At 35.2% G+C, this 24360-nt stretch overlaps 1 long non-coding RNA gene across 2 annotated transcripts in view; it reads right to left on the bottom strand.

Moving 5' to 3' along the window:
* The window catches only part of LOC146994965 (uncharacterized), a 184467-nt gene that overhangs the window by 51849 nt on the left and 108258 nt on the right, over positions 1 to 24360 (bottom strand). For both annotated transcript variants that reach the window (XR_015043674.1, XR_015043673.1), the window contains exon 2: positions 16811 to 16941. This is a non-coding gene — a long non-coding RNA (uncharacterized LOC146994965). The remainder of the gene's footprint in view (positions 1 to 16810; positions 16942 to 24360) is intronic.

Here is a 24360-nt window from a genome sequence, read left to right as displayed (position 1 = left end):
AGGACAGCTCCAAAATCTCGTTTACAGCGTCGAACTTTAAGAAACACGCCGACACAATCAGCGACACAGCTTTCAGGTTACCAAGCTATCACGGTGGAGACAGCTTCACTGCAAAGCACCAGAGTACAGCTCCCGAGTCTGCTTGATCGTTCTCGGAACTCCACGTACTCTCGAGAATCTCCACGCTACAACTCGCGATGCACTCGGCACTCGCTGTCGGCTGTCAACTCGATCGACTCGCTATTAGGTATTGACTCGCTAGACGAGACACCAACTGGATACTAACTAACTCGCACTCCAACGAGACACTCTCTATCAGTTCGCTAGGCGAGACACTCACTAACTGACTGCGGAGCAGCAGGGTTTATATAGCTTTCGGCTTGTGTTCGAGAAAGTTCTGGGCTAAACCGGTAAGAATTCGTTCCAGAAGGTTCTCCATCCGTCCATGGTATATCGCCAATTCTATCGCCAAATGTCACCAAATGGACGATTTCTCGCCAAATGTGGCAACCCTGCCTTCCCTTGCCATTTTATGGCAACCCTAAAACTGCTTTACGGGGAAGCCATCTCACCGCACCTCGACATTTTGTAACAATATATAACATATAACAAAATACAATAGCTGTTTAAAAATAATTAGTGTATACGTATAATAGTTTATAATTAGTTTATACATATAATAGTTTATAATATAATAATACAAAATTAACGATTCTAGATTGTATGTTCTCCCCCTAAATTCATCTGTTCTCCCGATTTGAGATCTTTCTATGTTACGTAACGTTTTAATGCAGATACCTCTTGCTCAATCAAATTAATTATAAACCAAAACGTTTTCCAACTCGAACTGAAACTATCGACTCCCTCCCTTCTTCCTCAGAGTTGCAGCGTTCTCTTTCGCTTACGCTTCCCTTCTGGCAATACGCTGCTGTTCCACGCTGCTGCTTATTTGCCTAAGATGACATCGTATTTTAAAATGGAACTTATTGTATTCAAATATAATTAATGAATATCTTGTCTGCAAAAGAATGATTTGATATGCGTAAAAAAATAAAGATTGTGATTCTTCAAGCTCAATTGTACTAAATGCGTCATCATGCTTTTCCACTCAGCCCTACCTTCAGCCACTACGATCTTCTCAGCCTTGACGCAATATCGAAAGCTGTTAAAAGTTCCAATGTTTTCATCTATACATTTTAAAATTACAACATATATACATATATATATATATTTCTTTTCTTTCTATCATGAGGGTAGCCGGGCAAACGGCTATAGAAAATTTAAAAAAAAATCATTTTTATAAAAATTCCGAAATCTTACTTTAGATGTTCCTCCGGTTCGTGTACTGATCTTTACGAAAGTTTTTCTTACTCATTATAAAAAACAAACAGCAAAAAGTTTGAATCCCGTACGACAAAATTGACAGAAATATGAAATTTCAAATTCTGCGATATTTGACGAAATTTTCAACTTGCACTGAGGATTCATTAATAAATAAACTCGAGGCAGACCTTTCCCTCTTATCTAGTTATTCCTTATCTAGTTGTTCCGAGTTAACTCGCTCGTTGAAAATTTGTCGAAAATAATTATCCCGAGTTAACTCGTGATTCATGTTTCATGACTGACTTTTCTATTTATTTCGAATAAACTAAAATATTTTACGTCTATGCTGGTGACCTTCACGATGATTTGATCATGAGGTACGGTATGAATGTTATGAGAAACGATTTTCACAATGTTTCGTTACGAGATGCTTTGTACCGAGTTTGCCCCGCCTGTTTCGACTCAACAACTGTACACCTATCCACCAGCATGTGAAGCTATTTTTATCTCTGTCAAGTGCGTTAAGGCCCGTCCACACGAGTACGCTCGAAACGTAGCTGACGAACGCGCTTTTACGTTACCAGTGTAAAAGCGTCCAAACGAGTACGCTTGCGAAGAGTGCGTTTAACCAATAGAATTATTTTGCGCAAAAATCACGTGACGCTGTAATATAGCGTCAACAAAGCTGTATCTTATTACTTCGCTGTTCTTCTGTATGTTTGCGGCAAGTTGTCCGAATCAGATGATTTTTTTTTATAGCTGAAACTTTACTATTATGTGCAATTATTAAGCAGAGGCAAAACCGCAAAAAATGGCAAGAATGGGTCCGAAAGATTTATGTAGAGCGACCTGTTCAAAGAGTTTTTTTTTTTTTTTTTACTGCCTTGTTTGCGAAAGGAATATCCGGAATTATTAAATTCCTACTATTATTTCACACTCTCCCTATATCTTGTTCAAATTTTCAGTACATGAAATGATTTTATTCATCCACTCAAGTTCAAATACAATTTTTTAAACTTGCAGTGAATGACACTTGATGTTAATACAGCTTTTTCACATATTAAAACTTTTTTAATTTTTAATTAAAAAAATTATGTTTGTATTTTTATTTATTTATTTATTTATTTTTGCATTTTTAAACTTTTCTTTGTGGACCTAAGTAGGAATTGACTTCATTTCTTTTTGGGAGGGGTATATTACTTGTTTTTTAATTCCTTCAGGATGAGTATTGACCAGTTTGACAGATGTGAACAATGCTGATTATTTTATTGCTGTATACAGTTATATTTCTAAGCAAAAACTCATCTCTGTGTGGCTCTGACGCCACATTGAAACGGGTAAGCAAGAAGGTTTTCTGATTATGACACGTGATAAGAACTCGGTCGGCTATTGGCTATACGCGCGCGTCGCGGGCGAAAAAGCTGAACAGGAGCGTATTCAGTTTTACGTCTTCTGCGTCCTGCGAAGTTACGCCGGCGTCAAAAAAGTTACGTCAACTACGTCGGGAGCGTTCTCGTGTGGACGGGCCTTTAGGTTAGTAATTCAGCCTACTTTGCCACTTGGCGGGAAACACGAGAATTAGTGCTTGTAAATTCGTTCTCTTAGGATTTCATCTAAAAATGAAATACGCTATCTTCCTCCATATTGTAATGTTGCCTTTATATGTAGTGCCATACTTCCTGGTCTGCTACATTGTTTCTAATCTAAAATAACATTTTAGTGTTTTTTTTTATATTTTACTTCTTTTCAATCATTTATTTCAGAGTTTCTCCTTGCAGATAAATATTTACTTTATGATCATTAAAATTCAAAATTATTTTTTGTGTTCATTCTTAACAAAAACACACTAAAGAGTTAACTCGGGATAATTATTTACCTTTTTTTTTTGTTTGCGTCATAAAAATAGTAAAAAATACAAAAATTTTGCAAAAATATTTGTAGAATCTTTTATATCTTGTTGCAGTAATAAAAGGACATTAAAAAATGGATATTTTTCCCACAGAAACTGAAAAATAACGGACTAAATAAAGGAAAATTAAAAGGTTTATATGCCATTCAATTATATTCTTTATGATTTACTAATGTGTAACAATAGTTAGTTTATCATAATTGTCTGATATTCTGTAGACTCATTAGGCTTTTTTTTAAGCAGGAGACATGACAAATAAGTAATGCCCTTGTTGAAACTCGAATATGGACCTCTCGAATACGCGCGGAGTGGGTTACCTTTACACCACGAAGGCATACTGGAAGAAGGGGAAATTACCTTATAATTCATAATTTTTGTTTCAAAATTTTTACGTAATAAAAAAGGTATAACAAGAATATGCAGCTGTTGAAATCCCGTGGTGATTTCTTTTACACTTTATCTAGAGTAAAAACTATTTTTCTTCTTAATTTAATTCTATATGACAACTTCGGAATCTCATTATTCTTTATCTGCGTTGACGATCCACGTGACTAACCTCTATAAGATAATGATTCACGTGAAAAATGCTGCTTCCAAATATGTGCCGCTTAAGGCAGATTATACCTCTAGGTACGCCACTAACTCCCGATTAACCGGCTTGTGGATAAACCGGGATCTGCCTAAAAAGTTTTAATTTATTGCGAATAATGGGGAAACTGTTATCACAAATCATCAGCACATAACAAAAGTCCCGAAGGAAAATACAAAGGAAAAAGTAATAATGCGCGCGGGTAACAATTGTGGTAACAGATGATGAAATGTGCGGGGAAAAAAAAAAAATTAACAATAAGCTCTGTCTAATTTAAAGAGTCACTGATGGTTAATGTGTAGGATTACTAACGGAAGTGCAAGGATGTTATAGAACAAATAAAACAAAAATGATTTTAGACACTTATATATTTTAGTTTTTATTTACTACATTTATTCATTCAAAATTCATATAAAATTGGTCGATGATATGAGAAATAAGGCACATAATTTGAGATGTCTGTATTTATATTCCTAGTAAATGTTAAATCCAGAAAAAAATTGTCAAATGTACTTGGATAGTTACTTGGTACCATCTTTGAGATTAAAATGATATTTCGTAAAATCAAATGCCTTTTCATCTCGTTTAACGTCTACACTGAAATCTCCCATCTTAACAATAGGAACATCTGTATCTACAGTGGATCAATCTGTATCTATCATGGATCAATAAAGTAGTCTCAGACTATTTAATCAATGCACTAAGAAAGAACATCTTCAAATATCCTAAATTAACAGTTGGATGAATACGGTTACGAAATGTCCAGGCGCTGTGAGATAGCTTCCCCGCAATGCAGGTCTAGTGTTGCCAGAAAATGCCAAGGGGAGGCAGGGTTGCCATATTTGGCGACATTTCGTCCATTTGGGGACAAAATTGGCGATATGCCATTGAGGAACGGAGAAACTTCTGGAACGAATTATTACTGGTTTAGTCCAGAATATTTTTGAACACAAGCCAAAAGCTATATTAACTCTAGTGTATCATTTTACTCTAGTGTATCATCGAGTGCATCGCAAGTTGTAGCTCGATAGTACATATAGTTCCGAGAACGACCGAGGAGAGTCGGGAGCTGTACTCTGGCGCTTTGCCGTGAAGCTGTCTCTACCGTTATAGCCTGATAGTCTGAAGGCTATGCCATTGATTGTTTCAGCGTGTTTACAGTAGTTCTTCGACGACTGTAAACGTGTTATTAGAACTGTTTTGAATAATACTGGCTAATAAATTGTGTTTTGATACTTCATCAAGTGTCGTCGATATTCACTCCAAATCCATGAGCCCCTGTAACGTACGTGAAGAAAATCGCATCAATATATACGGAAGCTAAAATAAATGTTGACTGTCCATTAACAATTACATCAACTCTACTAATATCGCCTGTTTCTGAATCCTGTATTCTTTTACGCTGCATAATAGTAAATTCTATTGGTATACAATCTGATACACTCGTCGGATTACTATAAATCGCAATATCAGCTTGGCGAAATAAAATAAAATACTGTAAAAACCACCCGAACGCACTGACTGTCTATGTGCGACTGTCTACCAGACGACCTTGCCATTCACATGCAGTCGCGCATGCGCACGGAGTTTTCACTTGGAACGAAATTTCCCTATTTTGATGTGTTACTGTGCGTATACCCTTTGTACAATCAAAAACAATTTTTTTTATGTTTGCTAATGTGCTCTTACATTTATCGAATGATGTACATAAATTAAGGATAATTCGGAGTCACGAGGAAATCGAACTCTAAAATAAATATATAACACCTGTAAAATCACTACACACATCTTCAAGAATCATATGCAAATTTCAGGAAGTAACCAGATGACACCGATGGTACATCACAATGACGAGAGTGTAAGAGTATATATAAGGAATACAGGCAAAGAAGTAAAATTGTTCGCAGGCGCTTTATAAGCATTTCAGTGCAATAACCGAATAGTTATGACACAAAGGACGCATTTGGATGATTTTTTACGTGGTAGAATTATCGGCCGTCTGGAATGTGGGTGTACCCAACTGGAAGTATCAGACGAACTTGTAATTTCCCTCAGTGTCATCTCCAGGCTTTGGCAACGACGAGATGATGGTAATCTGAGTAGACGTTACACCACAGGTCGCCCCGGAATTACAATGCCGAATGAGGACCGGTATTTGCAGTTACTGCCAAAAGAAACAGCGGAGCACAGCCTCAGTCCTGTCTGGTCAGCTCTCTTCAGCCACTGGTACAACAATTTCAAGGCAGACCGTGTACAGACGCTTAGGGCAGATTGGTCTACATGCTCGTAGACCTGTCAGATGCGTTCCACTTACTGCAACTCACTGTCGCCTGCGGTTAGACTGGAGTAGAGAGCATGCATTGTGGACACCGCAACAGTGGGCTTGTGTGATGTTTTCCGATGAGTCCAGGTTTAGCTTGCAGTCTGATTCTCGCCGGACTTTCATATAGAGAGCTCCAGGTAACCCGTTACCACCAAGAAAACATCATTGAACGACACCGTTACGGTGATGCAGGAGTGCTCGTTTGGGGTGGAATTATTCTGGGTTCCAGAACTGACCTGCACGTTCAAATTGGAACCAAGACAAGCCAAATTTATCGGGACGTCATTCATGAACAGCATGTACGTTTGTTTCGGGGTGCCATGGGCGCACAATTTGTGTTTATGGATGACAACGCCCATCGTCACCGTGCAAACATCGTAAGCGAATGCCTTCAATCGGAGGATATCATCCGTATGGACTGGCCAGCATTCTCACCGGACTTGAATCCAGTAGAGCACGTGTGGGACATGCTTGGCGACGAGTTGCAGCCCGTCAACCTCCTCCTACATGTCTACCGGAACTTCGGAGAGCATTGCTTTTTGAGTGGTGTAATATCCCTCAAGATCAGATCGATAATTTGATACTCAGCATGCCTAGGCGTTGTACGGACTGTATTGCATCGTCTAGGAGACACACAATGTATTGACAACCATACCAACCATGTAATATTGGTTTTTTGTAAATAGTTTTTTTTTTTTTTTTTTTTTTTTTTTTTTTGTAATTTGCTCCAGGGAGAAAAAATCGCTAATTTTTTTAATAATATCAAACATATAGCATCTTTTCTTGCTCTTTACCTTTTGTTTAATAAATAAGCTTTACAAATAAATCAAATTTGCTTTGCTTCTAACACTTCCTTTGCGTGATTTTGCATTATCCTTAATTTATGGACATGAGTGTATTTAGATTGATTGTAATATTTGTAGTTTCGAAGATATGAGTATTCGCGCTCACCTCAAACAGCGTCTTAATTTTTGCTTTCCCGTCAGACCATTATGCAGGAACGTTAAAAACTAAAAGCTTTAACTGACCCTTCTATGTCAGTTTGAATTCCCTGTTCACGTTAAGCTACGAAGTGTGGTGCTTCATACTCATATACATCTATATACTTTTGCAATATACTTCGGTTTATAATCATATATTTTATAACTTATATACTTCCGTTACCCCACAGGAATACGTGATGTTATAAAATGGTGTGTGAAACAATTTATTTGTAGAGGTACGTTTTAATCCTTGCTATACGTTATTAACCCTCTCCAGGTCTTTGGACGTATACCAAATGAATTTTCAATTAAAAAGTAAAGGGAAAACACTTTCTTCTTATAAAAGACTCCTATTGTCCTTATTTTAATACTGTTTAATACTAAAATACAAATGCAATGGGTGAAATATACACTGTTCATAAATGAAGCACTGCACAGAAATGTTTTTCAGCTTCCCAGATCAATCGTAATTTTTAAACATACGCTAGCGTCTCTGATATTTGTAACCCCCTTTACAACATTATCCGATTTTTTTTTAATAGCGTGTTTTTTTTTTTTTTCCCTCAGTCGTCGTGCTGCTCGGTACACGTTTATGCAGTAGCCAAGTCTTCGATACGTATGCCATCTTCACACTTTTCCACAATCTGTTTTTTTTTCCCTTTCGTGATGATCCTAATAATTTTCTTCGTTGTTTCACTCTTTTCATGAGCTTTCCTAAAACTCAGTGTTAATGAATTGAGGGAAAAAACACAAAAATCACTTACAAATTTCGAGTTATAGATCAATTGTTTACTGAATAGTAGCAACATGGACCGCCGTGACTGAATAGTGACTATATTTACTGAATAGTAGAACATGGGCGGGACTAATTGAACTCAAGTTATTCCAAACAAAAATTTTCGCATCCGAACGCGACGTATACTAATTCAGGGAACGTATTTCAAACCGGGACTATACCGAAGTACCACTGTACTGATAAATTTCTATATCTTTTAAATTCAGATTACTCTAAAATTTCCGAATAATATTTAGGAACTGTGTTAAGTTGAAGCAGGTATTGGATGCTGAGTAAGCTGTTGAGTAAGACTATAATCATGTTTCTTGAAAAAATTTTCTCAAAGATTTCAAAAAGGAAAAGCAAAAAAAGCCTAAGCTTACTTCCCGGAAAAGGCGCTTTATCTACTAGTCGTAATATTTCTGTTTATGTTTTCGTTTCCTTCAGAATTTCCGTCACTGCTCTTTTTTACGCTGATAATTGCATCGCGCATATAGATTTTTAATTATCTCCGTATTGATAAAATTATTTTTATATTTCCCCAAGAATCTCACATTTCAGAAGATATACTTGCTGATGTTTCAGGGCTTTCAGAGTTTAATTTCTAAAATTAGAAATTATTAAACAGAAAATAATCTATGCCAATAATTTTCGAATTACATAATTTCGAAAATTAGACATTAAATTTAAGAGCCTTGTGGAGTCTAAGCCGTATAGAGCTTGAGTCCTAGGAAAGGTGGAAAAAAAATAATAATAATAGTAAGTAAAAAGTAATGTAATTCGCAATTAAAAATTAAACAAAATGGTATAAATATAAAAAAATATTATTAAATTAAATTTATTATACACTTGTAAAAATATCGAAAGTTTCATATTTTAACGGCAGCCCAAAAGAGCTAAGTTCAATAAGTTTTATCAGTAAAAATTAGTGATACAGATGGCACAGGTGAAAGAGTGAAACATTCTAGGGGATACTTAGAAGAATATACGTTTAGACTAAGAGGAGAACGTTATATATCTTCTCTGTATTTGAAAAGCGGTAAAGTACATAACGTCATTCTATAAGAGTATTGAATGCCTTTAAGTAGATAAATCAGGAATTATATGCCTTTTTATTTAAATCAACTCGATTCGAAGTTTAAAAATCAGATTCTTAAGAACTACATCTATTGGTTTTAAAAACTTAGTTTGTTAATAAAACATAATAATAATAATAATAATATCTTACGTCCTTCCGAATGGCAACAGACTCGAATGAAAAGTAAAACAACGCAAAAGTGTGTTTTAAGATGTAGGGTTTATATTTATTTTAACTAACATTTATTTTAAGTTTAAACTATCTTTCCTGTCAAGCCTTACTTTCCCCTGGAACTGCCAATGCCAGAATATGTAAATTTGAGTAGAACGCGCAAGGATTCAAATTATCAGCGGAAGTAGTATGATTTAAATAGAAGGAAACGAGTTCGGTGAGAGAGTTATTCTTACTTAGCGAGCGCGGAGGTAGAAATCGAGAATTGAAGAACCCCGCGTTGCGGCCTATGTGCTTGGCGGGAAGTAGTTGCAATTGTTCCAGTGAGCTTCAAGTCTGCTGAATTAGCTGCGGTATTTGTAAAACGCGGTGAGTTAGTTATTTTAGAGAGCCTCGTAGTTAGAATATTGTCTTTACTTTCTTTTCAGGTTTTTATTTTTATTTGACTGCCTAGTGGGCACAGTCTGTAAGCGTCAAGAGGACGCCATTGTAATTTATTACGTTGAATAAAAAGGGACTTAAACCCTTTATAAGACTCTGTGGTTTATACAAGCTTTCACAGTCACCTCTTGGTTGCGTGCTAGTTGTAGGCGCGCAACGTTATATTGGCGCCCGAACACTTATCGAACTGAAATGGCCGAAAACTGGATGGAAGCCGCTGGACAACACCAAGAAATGACAACGCAGTTAGAAGGATTTGGATACCTGGTCCAGACTTTGAGAGCATCATTCAAGCCAAACGTCTATTTCGACGGAAAAAATTCGGTGTCCGTATTTTTAGAAGGTATAGAAAACCACTTTCAGCTCTACCCTGTGCCTGAAAGACAAAAAGTCGCCATCGCCACATCAGCACTAAGAGGACAGGCCGCGCTATGGTGGAAAAATATAGGAAAATTTCTACTAGGTGAATTTGGAAGCCCGACGTATACATTTGAAAATTTCAAAAAAATCGTTAGTAAAGGCCTTCCCCATAGTGAAAGATCGCGCACGGCTGGAAGCCGAGCTATATAGTTTCTATCAACGGGATACAGCACAATTGACGGACTTTATTTTACGAAAAATCAAACTAACGGATATGTTGTATGGGAAAAAACCCGATGCGGAGATAATTGAAATAATATTACCAAGATTGTTACCCGCTGTCCAAGACTACTTTGAAATTAGAAACCCAACCACATTGCAGGAACTTTTCGAATTGGCGGTGAAATTTCAAAATCGCAGAATAGCGGAAAGAGCGAGAGGGGAAACATATTCTCAAAGTACCAGAAGGAAGGAGGAAACCAGAAATGGAAATCGCTCATATGGGGGAAAGAACTATCAAGCTAACGCATCGAAACTCGAAGGTCAAGGCCCAAAAAGAAAATTTGAAAATAAGCATCCGCGTACCCAGAAGACACAGATTGAAATGAAAGCTTTAAACGACTAGAGGGGCCTGTGAAAGGGAGGGTCCAGACCCCGGAAGTTTTAAAAAAACCCTCAAATAGACATCTAAATACAGTCATCGTAAAAAACTCACAGCTACCAATTATACAAGTCCTGGTTGGCGATGTACCAGTAGAAGCCCTCATCGATACAGGGGCAGAAGGAAATTTCATGAGTGAAAAGTTCTTCAAAAAGAATTTTTTTAGGATACGACTCTTTAAAACCAGAAATACGGAAATTATAGCGGCGCAAGGAAAAACATGTCACTGCATCGGGAAAGTATCATTAAACATACAGGTAAAAGAGGAAAATCTCAAAGTATTAATTTTTGTGGTGAAACACCTCCAACACTCTCTTATTTTAGGTATGGACTTTTTAAGGGCCGCGAGGGCCAAATTAAATTTTCAAGATAGTTCCGTGGTGCTGGAGATGGACCAGAGGGTGGTGGAACCGGTGGAGACACCTGAATTGGACCTTAGCCATTTGAATGACCAGGAAAGTAAAGCAATACAGCAAGTGGTGAGTAATTTTTCTCATTTGTTTTCAGAAAAACCGGGAAACTGTCAGATCGTGACTCACAAGATTCAATTAAATGCCGAAAAACCTTGTAGGACTAAACCGTATCGCTATGATAAACAAAAAGACTTAATCATCGAAGAACATATTCAGGAGATGTTAAAGAATAAAATAATAACGCCCATAAATAGTGAATACGCGAGTCCAGTCGTACTATGTAGGAAAAAGAACGAGTTTCCTCCTTCGGATAAAAGGGCTTGGAGGTTTGCTATCGATTATAGAAAACTAAATAGCATAACTAAATTTCCAGTTTACCCTTTGCCGGTTATAGACGAGATCATTAGACAGATCAAATCGACGAGATATATGTCTACTTTGGACTTAACGTCTGGCTACTATCAAATAGCTATGAGACCCGAAGATATACATAAAACCGCGTTTATAACAAAATCGGGCACTTATGCATTTTTACGCATGCCTTTTGGGTTGTGTGGGGCCCCATCAACATTCCAGAGAGCTATGGACATTGTTCTAAAGCCTGTCCTAGGAAAATCAACTTTAATTTATCTAGATGACATAATTATAACGAGTAGTACGTTGGAACAACACATTAATGACCTCGAACAAGTTTTTAAATTATTAAAAGAGGGCGGTCTTACAATTAACGCCTCAAAATGCAAGTTCGCAACTAAAGAACTTAAATATCTCGGTTATAAAATTTCGCAAAAGGGTATAGAAACGCAAGATTCAAAAATAAAAGCTATTAAGAATTTCCCACCGCCCAACACCGCCAAGAAACTTTCGTCTTTCCTTGGACTATGTTCTTACTATCGATCTTTCATAAAAGATTTCGCTAATATTGTTGAACCACTCTTAGTAATCAAAAGAAAAAAGAGTAAATTTACGTGGACAGCTGAAGCTAACACAGCTTTTGAAAGATTAAAAGAAGCGCTTATTAATGCCCCTGTTTTAAAATTCCCTGAGGGGGACGAAAACCTGGAAATTGCGGCAGATGCATCAGACTATGCGGTGGGTGCGGTTCTTATGAAAATAACCATCCGCTGGCATTTTTTAGTAAAACATTGAATCAAACACAAAGGAATTATACAGCTACAGAAAGAGAAACATTAGCCGTATTAATGGCTGTACACAAATTTCGAGTTTATTTCGGCAAATCGCCAGTAACAGTCTTTTCGGATCATGCGGCTGTTGGTAGACTTTACTCGGGAAAAAACCTAACGCCCAGGTTAATAAGATGGGCTTTAAAACTCCAAGAATATAATATCACAATAAAATATAAACAGGGTAAGGAAAACAATGTAGCTGACGCACTTTCTCGTATAAAACTGGACGATGAAGGTAATGAAATTAAATGCGCTGTGTTGACTTCAAAAATTTTAGATTCTAGAGATACGGTTATTACTGAACTGAAAGCTGATCCTGAATTTGGAAATATCTATGCTTATTTGAAAGACCCCGAAAGCTTTGAGCATACAGATATCGATGCGATAAGAAATAGAGCAAAAAACTATGAAATAATAGATAATTTATTATTCTATACGAAAACAACAAACGAAAATCTTGAGTATAAGCCAGTCATCCCAGCCTCGCTTCGATTAAGCATTTTGAGGGAGTTGCACGAAAAAAAAACAGCGGGCCACCTCGGGGTCAGAAAGACTATAAAAAGGGTACGCGAGGCGGTATATTTCCCGCAATTATACAAAATAGTAACGGCGTATGTCAGGTCCTGCAATCAATGTCAGTTAATAAATGATATTAATTACAGCCCGGCCGGGTACTTAAATAGCATTCGCGCTACATTTCCGAATGAAATTTTAGGCATAGATCTCCTTGGTCCCTTCCCCCAGAGCGAGTTAAATAAAAATCGTTTTCTTTTAGTAATAGTAGATCATTTTTCAAAATGGATAGAAATTGTTCCACTTAAACGCGCGTCAGCCAAAACAGTCGCAGATGCATTCTTACACAGATACATTTTAAAATACGGTGCACCGATAAAAGTCATTAGCGATAACGGAAAACAATTCATTAGTCAAATATTTGAAAACATATGCAATGGACTTGATATACGCCATATCAAAATGGTTCCGTATAGACCACAGGCTAACATAGCAGAAAGAGTTAATAAAAACATTGTAAAAATAATTCGCAGTTACGTTAGCACACATCACAAGCGCTGGGATGGCTACATAAATGAATTAGCTTATGCTTTAAGAACGGCACATCATGATACTACGGGAAAAACTCCAGCAGAATTATTTTTAGGCAGAAAGTTAATTACGCTTTTAGATAAATTATTCTTTGTGCAACAAAGAGAGCAGGAATTTAGACAAAAGGACGTGCAAAAGCTAATTGATCAGGCGCTTAAAACTTCGGATACGGCAAGAAATAAACAAAAGTTATATTACGATAGAAAACGCCGTGAAGCAGATTTTAAAGTTGGGGATAAAGTATTGAAACGGAAATTTTCTTTATCAAGTGCCCCAGACAATTTTATGGCAAAGCTAGCTCCAAAGTTTGAAGGCCCCTATGTAATTCAGGAAATCAAAGGAGTAGTCTTATATCTTAAAAACGAGAGAGGGGAAATCTGTAAAGCAAGTCCCTACCAGGTGAAAAAATACTATAATCCAAATGATTTTGAAATCCTTAAAAGTTTCTTGCAGGACTCAAGTCTAAACGAAATAGAAGGGCCAGAGACTGCAACAACTATTCCACCACCCAAGAAACGGAGAACTGAAGAGAGACCTAGCACTTCTACAACCCGGACGTCGGTATCAAAAAGAAAAAAGGATTTTCAAACTCCGGCGTTTAAGAAAAACAAAAATACAGATGAACCGGGTAAAGAAACCGTGGTAAAGACGAAAACACCACCTACAAAAGATGGCAGGAGAAATTACACATCAAGGAGAACGCGCACACGGCCACAGAGTCAGGTGCCAGCAAGGCCGCCGTTCCGGAAACTGAAACGCCAACAGGAGGCACAAAAGTACGAGGAACAGAAGAAATTCAAGGACTCCAGACCGGAGGACGTCAAGACCAGCCGTCCCAAGCAGAAACGCAAAGGCCAACAACCAGACGATTACTCCGTCAAGAGGCCAGCATGTAGAGGACGCAAAAGAAAGATCAACGGGGACGACACGCGGAGATCAATAAGGAGAAGATTGACATCCATGACACCTCTAACTTGGGATCAATTTTGTCAAAAACGGATGACGGAGTTTCAAGCATCGAAAACTCAAAGATAAGTTAAAACCTTCTATAAATTTTTTTTCTCTTTTGTTCCGAAATGTTATGCATAAGTACGAAGTTCTATGTTTTGACGAAAGTCAATATGTCTCGGTTGAGACTTAGTTTTGTTTTACTTTATTTAGCTAAGGCAAAAGTATTATTTTCTTTAAGTGTAAAAGCTAAAAACAAGCATTTTCTGTTGGTCGAAAGACTAATTCTGTTATGTTAAAGCCAAAATTTGGCCGGAGATAAAAATAACTTCGTATTCTTGTACTAATAAGAATTTTAGTTTCAGTGCCGCCAGCTTGGCGAAGAATGAGTAAAGTAAAAATTTATTTTCTCTTATTCATTTTATGGTAAATTGTAAAAAGCATATGTATTAAACTTTTGTAAATATATGTAAATACTTGCATGTTATGTAAAAGTAGAATTTAGTCTAGAAGCATAAAATTGTAGATGCTAAAAGTGAATGCTTAAAAGCAATGAAGTCAAAATTTAAGTATTAAACTGTAAAGTCATGCTTTAGAGCGAAAGCCTGCATGTTTAAAGATGAATGAGGGGGAAGTTAGAATGAATGTGTTTTGTAGGGTTCTCCACCTACATTTGAATTTTTAAGAATATTAAAGTAGCTCATTGAGTTGTAGAATGTCGAGTAAGGTGTGTCTATTTGGTTGTTGAATTCTAACAAATCATGGTGGTTAGGGGAAGTGTTGTAAGACAAACACGAATATTCCCGTTTGACACCACACATGGTGGAGAGCCAGGGTAAAGTTAAATTAATGCTTGAAAAATTGAATGAATGTGAAGTAAGCAATAACTAAGAAAAACGAATCGTTAAAAACAAAAATTTATTGTGTCAAGAAAGTGTAAATTATAATGTATGTAGAAAGATACTGATACTTATTCCTTCCAGATGCTGGAAGGAAAGACCAAGATTGATTGATGAAGTCCAGGAAAAGTTGCTGTAAGAAGAAAGCTTTGTAACGACTAACAGAATTTTAATATATAATTGTTACATAAGATTTTTTTGTGTAAACGAGGCTTTCGCCAGTTAGTTCAGAATTAGATAAACTTACAACAGGTCGTTTGTAGGACCTGCTTCCAAGTTTTCCAAATTCTGGCAGCGGCAAATGTAGGGTTTATATTTATTTTAACTAACATTTATTTTAAGTTTAAACTATCTTTCCTGTCAAGCCTTACTTTCCCCTGGAACTGCCAATGCCAGAATATGTAAATTTGAGTAGAACGCGCAAGGATTCAAATTATCAGCGGAAGTAGTATGATTTAAATAGAAGGAAACGAGTTCGGTGAGAGAGTTATTCTTACTTAGCGAGCGCGGAGGTAGAAATCGAGAATTGAAGAACCCCGCGTTGCGGCCTATGTGCTTGGCGGGAAGTAGTTGCAATTGTTCCAGTGAGCTTCAAGTCTGCTGAATTAGCTGCGGTATTTGTAAAACGCGGTGAGTTAGTTATTTTAGAGAGCCTCGTAGTTAGAATATTGTCTTTACTTTCTTTTCAGGTTTTTATTTTTATTTGACTGCCTAGTGGGCACAGTCTGTAAGCGTCAAGAGGACGCCATTGTAATTTATTACGTTGAATAAAAAGGGACTTAAACCCTTTATAAGACTCTGTGGTTTATACAAGCTTTCACAGTCACCTCTTGGTTGCGTGCTAGTTGTAGGCGCGCAACGTTATAAAGATTAGAAAGGTTTATTATGCTATTGCTGACTTACGGCACATAAAACGTAACAGGAAATTCATAAATTTTCTAGAGTAGCTTATTTTTAGAATTCCATAATCAGGACAGATGTTCCCGACAGAGTGTGTGTGTTACCATACATTTTCCTATTTTCTCAATTCATCATATCAAAAGTTCATATATCATTCATCATATCAAAGCTATCAGTTCTCTTAAATAGCCTACACAACTTCTTTTATCTTTTTAACTTTATTATTAAAATTCACTTTCTTTGCATTTACGCCATATCATACTCAGCAGCAAAATCACAAAATATTTAAAAATAGCAGGATTTTAGAATTCCAGATAGAATGTTAAGTTTTTCCATAATTTTTTTAAATATTTGCTATATTATTTCTTTAAAAACGATAACATTGGGTAGCAACATCCTTTTATTTGAAAAGTGATTTATCTGTAAAATAAAAAGGATCAAAAGTGAGGATCGACATTAATAGCACCTCTAACGCTAATACATAAAATGTGTAGTTAAAATTTGAACAAAATGGCAGATGTAAATAAAAATATTATTAAATACAATTATTAATAAAGTTAAATGGTTAAAAATTAAATTTAAGTAGTATGAAAATTATTTAATAATAATAAACTAAAATATATTATCTAATTCAGATGAATTATAAAAAAATTTTAGGTGACAAAATTTATAATGAAAAGATGCGGTACCGAGAGAAAAGTATGTTTTATAAAAGGTATTATTTGTTGTCATCTAAAACTGCTTACTTATTTTGGCCTATACAATTTTTTCAGCCTTCTTGACCAGATGGATACAGCCCATAAAAGTTCCGCTTCCTGATCAGATCGCATTTCAAGATGAAGGTTTTTAATCATTAGCTGTTAAAGTCTTCCTTCGTCTGTTTATGGGAAAGTAGGACATATATTCAGTATCTAATATCATTGTCAGTTTTACAGATTGTTAACTAAAATGTGAAATAATAGAATAATTTTATGTTAATATTTGGATTCAGATGTGGAAGAATTAGCAGAGCTTGCTTTCACTTTCAGAGCTTACACTTTGGTTGTAATTAGGATTCCATTTAGAAACTGAGAAATACTGAAGTCAGGCTTCAGTAGGCTTGGGCTTAAATTAAAGCCTTGAACGCTATAAAATGTGAGTAGTATCAAACTTTAACCTCGCAAAACTTTGGCCTTAAAAAACATCGTGGACAAGAATTTCGGGGAGAAAACAACAAACAACATCGTCATACATAACCTCTTGTGAGAAAAGAACGCAAGGAGAAAATATCACTATTTTTGAAATATTCCAGTAGGAAATGCATGATTAAAAAACTTCGCACCTTTAAAACATCATGGTAAAAAATCAAAACACCTGCAAATCATCGTATGATGATAAAATCACAGATATGTTTTCAAACATTAAAAATTTTAATGCAAGTTTGCATAGTTTTTTGTGAGAACAAGAAGGAATGAGGATTATTTTTACCTCTGTATTTCATACTTTTGAATTTACTAACAAAATTTTACTGAAAGCCCAGGAAGGAAAATTAAGCATTCAAAAACTGAAAATGAGAAAAAAATCAATGTATAATATAATTTTAAAATTACGTAGTTAATTATCTAATTAATTTCTTTAAAGATGAATTTATAGAAATCTCTGTTATAAAGCTGGATTGGTTAAAAGATAAAGTTAATATCTAATTTTTACTAATTTCCAGAATTATAATGCTCATTTTTTTTTCCTCTCTGGTTTCAGCAAAAATGTATTATTTAATTCAAAATGTGAAATAGAGAGGTAGCAATATTCCTCATGCTTTCTTGCGTTCACAAATCAAAATTCAAAAACAAAAATTCAAAACTGAAAATGAGATTCAAAAACACAATTCACAAATCAAAAACTGAAAATGAGAAAAAAATCAATGTATAATATAATTTTAAAATTACGTAGTTAATTACTAATTAATTTCTTTAAAGATGAATTTATAGAAATCTCTGTTATAAAGCTGGATTGGTTAAAAGATAAAGTTAATACCTAATTTTTACTAATTTCCAGAATTATAATGCTCATTTTTTTTTCCTCTCTGGTTTCAGCAAAAATGTATTATTTAATTCAAAATGTGAAACAGAGAGGTAGCAATATTCCTCATGCTTTCTTGCGTTCACAAATCATTATGCGAACATTCATTTAAAACTTCTAAAATCTGAAAACACATGGCCGCGATGTTATCAGCGCTGATTTGTAAGTGTTTTATTTTTCTACCAAGATATTTTCTACAATTATGTATTAAATCTGTGAAGGTTTTGAACCGCTTTATTTTCTACGGTGATGATTTATATACCACAATAGTTTAGAACTGCAATGTTTTCTTGTTACCTTCTAATCTCCACAATGATGTACGACGATGTTTTCACCCTTAATGTTGATTTTCTTCGTGATGTTTCTTCCGCGATCTTTTTGAAATCCCTTTCATTTCTGTTAACAACCCATACGTAGTTGGTATAAGAGGGCTGAATTAAGGGGACTCATATACCTTAAGCCCTTTATGATCTTCGAATATGTGACTGTTGTAAGAATTGGGATATTTTATTTATTTTAAAAGCAATTACTTCCAACTTTTTACAACTGACTACATAATATAGCTGCTTTCTGAAATAGTAACCATAAAGTTTGTGTTGCCACAAATATTTTTGTAATTTAATCCTCTTTGTGACAAAATATTTCGCCATGTTTCCACCTTGCGAGCATGATATTTTAAAAATGGCTAATGGTACATACTTGAAATTTGATGGGATTCTTTATATGGGCACTATTTTCTAACTGAACCAACAACCTGATGAATATTTTAATACTAAAAAATTTTATGGATGAAAACATTACAAATTTTGTTAATAAAATACATTTTATAAACTCAACTCAAAAAAAATTTAACATGAAATTTTTAGAATTTTAGGTTCACAGTAGTTTCCAAATGTTATAAAAGCTATATATTAAATATGGAATTAAATTATGAAATAGAATGTTTTAAACTGTGCGCGCAAGTTGGAAACATGACGAAAAATGTTGTCACAAAGCGGATTAAATTATAAAAATATTTGTGGCAACACGAACTTTCTGATTACTATTTCAGAAAGCAGCTATATTATGTAGTCACCTGTAAAAAGTTGGTAGTAATTGCTTTTAAAACAAATAAGTTGTCCCAATTCTTGCAACAGTCACCTATTCGAACATCTTATGGGTTTTAAGGCGTATAAGTCCCCTAAAGAAGCTCGCTGTTGACGTACAGAAGCAACTACCTGCTTGTTATATTATATAGTATATATACACTGAAGACCCAATTATGACCACCTACTCAATAACTTCAAAAACGCGTTAATAACTATTATAACTATTTCATACTATAATAACTACTTCAATAACGTGTTACGCGACCTTTGGCTTGCAAAACAGCTGCAACTCACGTGTATGTCACAAGTTTTTGGTAGTTGATTGGAGACAGGTTGTTGTATGTCTATGCAGCGGTCATGCAAAGTCGAGATGTTCCGACGTTGTGGTTCTGGTTATGCCCCACTGACCAGGCTTCCGACCTAAGGTAAAACCGAACGGAATGATGCCTGATCAGTGGAAAAAACAACAAGCAACAAGGCAACGGCTGAAAGACCAAGTGCCATTAATTGCTCTTAATCAGGAATGTCACAGAAAAGTACTTTACAAAAATGATTACAGGACATCTTGCATAAGATGCTACACAATAAGCAAAACGTCAGTGTATAATATTATGGTGCATTTAGTAATAAGATACATGAATACATAATTTAATGGTATTTTGCAGTATAATGCCTTAATATTATGAGCTAGAGCTTATGATAAAGTACGAATAATACTATAAGTTAAATAAGACTAAATGTGCATTATTGTTTTTAAAATGTTGCCTAAATGCAGTACTACAAGTGATACATTAAATTTATAATGCAAAGCATATTATAACACATAAATAGTTATTTAAGAATGATGTAAATAGGTGATATGTGAGTGAACTAAAATACGATAATGCATTGCGTTAGGTGATTACATTAGTTGTTTCAAAACAGTGACCCACTTACTCTACACATACCTCACAAACATTACAGCAAATAAAGCGTTACATGAAATGATTCAATGAAACCGTTACACTCTATGTAAAATGACAGAAATAATAATAATTTTAAAATATACTTGACGCAGGAATTCAATAACAATATGCAAAGTATTATAACAATTAAATCAATACTTGAAGTGTTTATGAAAAATTAAAAAAAGTAATAATAATTAAAAAAACAGATACTCAAAGTAAATTCCTAGCAACTCGGTGAAAATATTGCAAAGTAGTAAAAAAGGGGGAACATTTATTTTGGAAGAAAGAAAAGAAAAAAAAAAAAAAAAAAAGAAAGAAAAAGCATACATGAAAGTATACACAAGGAAACTGCATACTAAAAAAAACCTGGGTAAGAAGATGAGTTAACATTGCTTCTAATTAAAGAAGTACACGTTTTGATATCAGAAAGGGCTAAACTATGAGTTTTTCATGCAAACTTATATTAATGAGCTACAAAAAATCGTCAGTGCAATTTAAATGTGTAGAAGATAGTTTATAAAATGTATACTGGTGAAAAATAATATTATATTATAAACAAGAAAGAGAAAATCAACAAAACTTACTAACTGAAATTTGATTCAGGGGAAGAAAATGTATTTAAGTTGTAACAATTTTATACAGTTTATTTAATGCTTGAATTATAATTGAGCATTATAATTCTTTTGATTTCAATCTGCCCAGTATTGTTCTGAAGGTTGTCGTAGATGAAAAGTTTTGGTATGTACGCAATTAAACGCATAGTGATGAGGTGATCTCTGATGACCACAGCTGCATAAGTCGTTCTGTGATAGGTCAAATCTATTCAAGTAAATCATAAAAGGTCCATGGTCAGTTGTATAATTCGTGATTGTGTTAGAGAATAGATAAATCAGTAGATACTTTGGGGATGAGCTTGTATGTTCTGCGACTTGTACCGTTATTCCAGCGAAACTGCCATTCTTGTAACATACTGACGAATGTCACTTTCTTAACCCGGAAGGCGCACCAAGAAAAGTTACTAGAACGGGCGCGTGGGGTATCACATACCCCAATATTTAAAATAAAATAAAAATAGTTTATTTAGTTTTAAAACTTTTTTTTTTGTGTGTGTGTTCTCGTGTATTATAAATAAGTGAATAATAATTGGGTTTTAAAAATTAATTTCCGAAATAATCTTAGAGTTAAAATTAAGATAAATGAAAATAATAAACATCATGCCTCTAAGTTTCATTTCATCTCTAATACACCATGCTTTTTTTATTTCTTCACACTTTGAACGAAATACATTCATGTGTTCTTGGCAAAGAATGTTTTCACATTTTACACATTGCATTCACGTTCTTCTGTCCTTGGCGCGAGGGCAAAAAATTTAACACATCTTTCATACTTAGTTGTTTCTAATTTCATGTATTCGTTTTAATTCTTCATCGAAACTTCTGCTTTTGTTTTGCACGCAGTACGTAAAAGTATTAATCTCTGATCTTTGTTCAATACTGTTTTTCATTAATTGTAATCGTAAGTCCTTCAAAAACAGACTTCTGTTTCTTGTTGGTGGATTAGCAGTTGAATGTAATATAATTCAAGCATTTATTACAGCAACATTCAGTGCAGGAAAGAAAATTACCATTGGCCATCTTCTCGTTATTCTGGCAATTGAATAATTGGCTGACATTTCATCCCCCATATCCACTGCTCCATTAATCATATTATTAAAACATATAATTCCTGATGTTTTATTTTCTCCAATAGTATCATCCATAGTATGATCGTTGTATATAATGTTGAAAGCATAAGAACAGTTTTTCCTTTTTTAGGAACATGAGGAATTAATGTTTTATCTTTTTCGAAACCAAAACATAGTAGAAAATATTCTTAGTTTCATCTTCAGTTTCCGAAATGCAATCTTCATCGCTTTCAAATATTTCTAATACATCTCACATACGCTGTATCTCCAGTTTATAGGGAGTCATTCTTTTTACCATAATGCAGTTAGACATTTTTAAGAATTTAATGTCAAGTACTTTAAAATCACTTGCGAGTAGAAATATTTACTGTTACACTCTAAAAATAAATTTCTGAACTAAATATTCAGTCAGAAAAACACTTACACGGACAGGCGCGTGGGGTGTGTCATACCTCAGTTCCAACAAAATACCGATAAATCTTTTTCTGAAACACACAAGCAAAGAAAAAGCGGTTCTGAAAGTCAACCACAACTAGAAACTCAGCTACTGAAAGCAGCACAGAATTTCAGTTTCACAAGTTAGGAATATTCCACTGTTATGTAGAGTTGGGGTATGATACACCCCACGCGCCTTCCCGCGGGTTAAGGCAAGATCCTGAAAATGGTAATGCATATTCTGTTAGATGTATGCCTATAGCCGCATATTTGGCTAATTCGTCTGTTTGCTCATTCCCTACTATTCCTGTGTGTGCTGATACCCAACAAAAGGTCGGTCTTAGTTCTAATGGAGATCTGAGCTAGAGTTTTTGAATTTCAAATGCTAAAGGGCTCCTTGATTGTGTTCCAGCAATGGCTTGAAGACTTGATTGTGAGTCGGTACAAATTACAACTCTGTTTGAAAATCGATTCAAAATTAGGACTTCTTTTTTTTTACTTGCGGTTAACTCTGCCTGGAAAATTGAATTATTTGAATTGAGTCTTCTTCTCCATGTGTGGAGAACCTCATTATCCTGTAAAATACATAATCCGCGCCCTGTTCCAGCATCTAGTATAGAACCTTTCTGTTGTTTAATTTACATACATTAAAAAATCTAAATTTAAATAAATGTATATTTTTTTTCGCTGAACACTTTTGGAAAGGAGGAGGGAATGATGATCTTCTGGCAATGGTGAAAGGGCAGCGTGGGAGAGAAAAAGTTGAGAACCATTGCTACAGAGGGACACTTATCAACCTCAAACGGTAACAGGAATGTATCGATACATTTAGTATGCGTTTAAGTGGCCTCTGATACATACTAACTTTTCCAAACAGATTGCTACTAACCCTTACAAAAGCAACACTGTTTTCTGCTCAGTAAGGTAAGTACTGTAGTTAGCCTACGGTAGTTTTTATACTGTTTTTCCTTAGCTTTGATTTGCATATTTTGTTTAATCAGAAGAAATATCTATGATGTGAATCAAAGAGAAAATAGGGCAATGTCTAAATAGGCAAGCTGCACTTTTAGCAAGCTGCCCTGGGCAGTTAGTGGGTGGCAATGCTACCATATCCATGCTACCATATTCGAATTCCGAAGAGGGTTTGGATATTTGTAAATATATAATGTCTTTTTGCACGCATTTTCACGAAAGGAATATTTGTTATGGTTTAGTTTAATTTGATTATGATGTAAGGATCCTAAGTTTTACTAACGTTTATTTTATTTTAAAACTGTACCGTCACTTCTTATTTTCTACTTCCAGAATTAAATGCTTTAACTTGTTTATGCAAATTGTCTTGCTAACGCCCAAGTACTTAAGTTGTGGCTTTTTGCCAAGAGTTAGGGGAGATAGAAGGAGATTTAGGAAGCAAGCCGCTTGCCACTGCAGTTCTACGAGTTTTCACTCAGTTGCTGGTTGCCTTTAAGGCCAGAGGTTTAGCTGTCTTGATATTTGAAAACGTATTGGAGTTTCAGCAGCTCGGCGTACTACATACGTACCCTTTTTAATAAAGGCCAGTCTTAGTACTAGGCATTTGTATACTAATTCAAAATTAGTTAGAGTTTTAGTTAGTAGTTTTATATTCTTACGTTCAGACCACAAGTGGTTGGTCTCTGTATCCCGAAGTTCGGGAGTACTTGTAAAAGTATAGAAAATAAAGGTTTCGTATACCCTTCCTGCTTGTGTCGTCTGACACAAATCTTGAACATATCTGGAGTAAGCTCCCTGTTCCTAATCAGGACACATCATGTTTCCAAAGCAAATCAAGAGAAACATAAGTCCTGACAATTGCACAGCAATTGAGGGCTATCTACCTAAGAGCAGGGATGCTTTCTTCGAGGATTTTCGAAGGGAAACTGGCTCGTATAAAAGTTACAGAAGGGAAAACGTCCATGCAGCCAGCCCGTTCGTGCCAGTGCCTCAGCGAACTACCAGTGTTCAACGATTTTACCGCCCTGTCCCTGATGGGCAGTACTTGCTATAAATAAGTAATGATTCACCACAGAGTAGACAAGTACGACTAGACCTATATATAATTGGTA

The sequence above is a fragment of the Stegodyphus dumicola genome, chromosome 10 (assembly GCF_044657685.1).
Source record: "Stegodyphus dumicola isolate Sdum_Otavi_A_Nest chromosome 10, ASM4465768v1".
Classification (NCBI taxonomy): Eukaryota; Metazoa; Arthropoda; class Arachnida; order Araneae; family Eresidae; genus Stegodyphus; species Stegodyphus dumicola.
The sequence above is the reverse complement of the archived record's forward strand: the minus strand, read 5'-3'. Positions and strand labels throughout refer to the sequence as shown.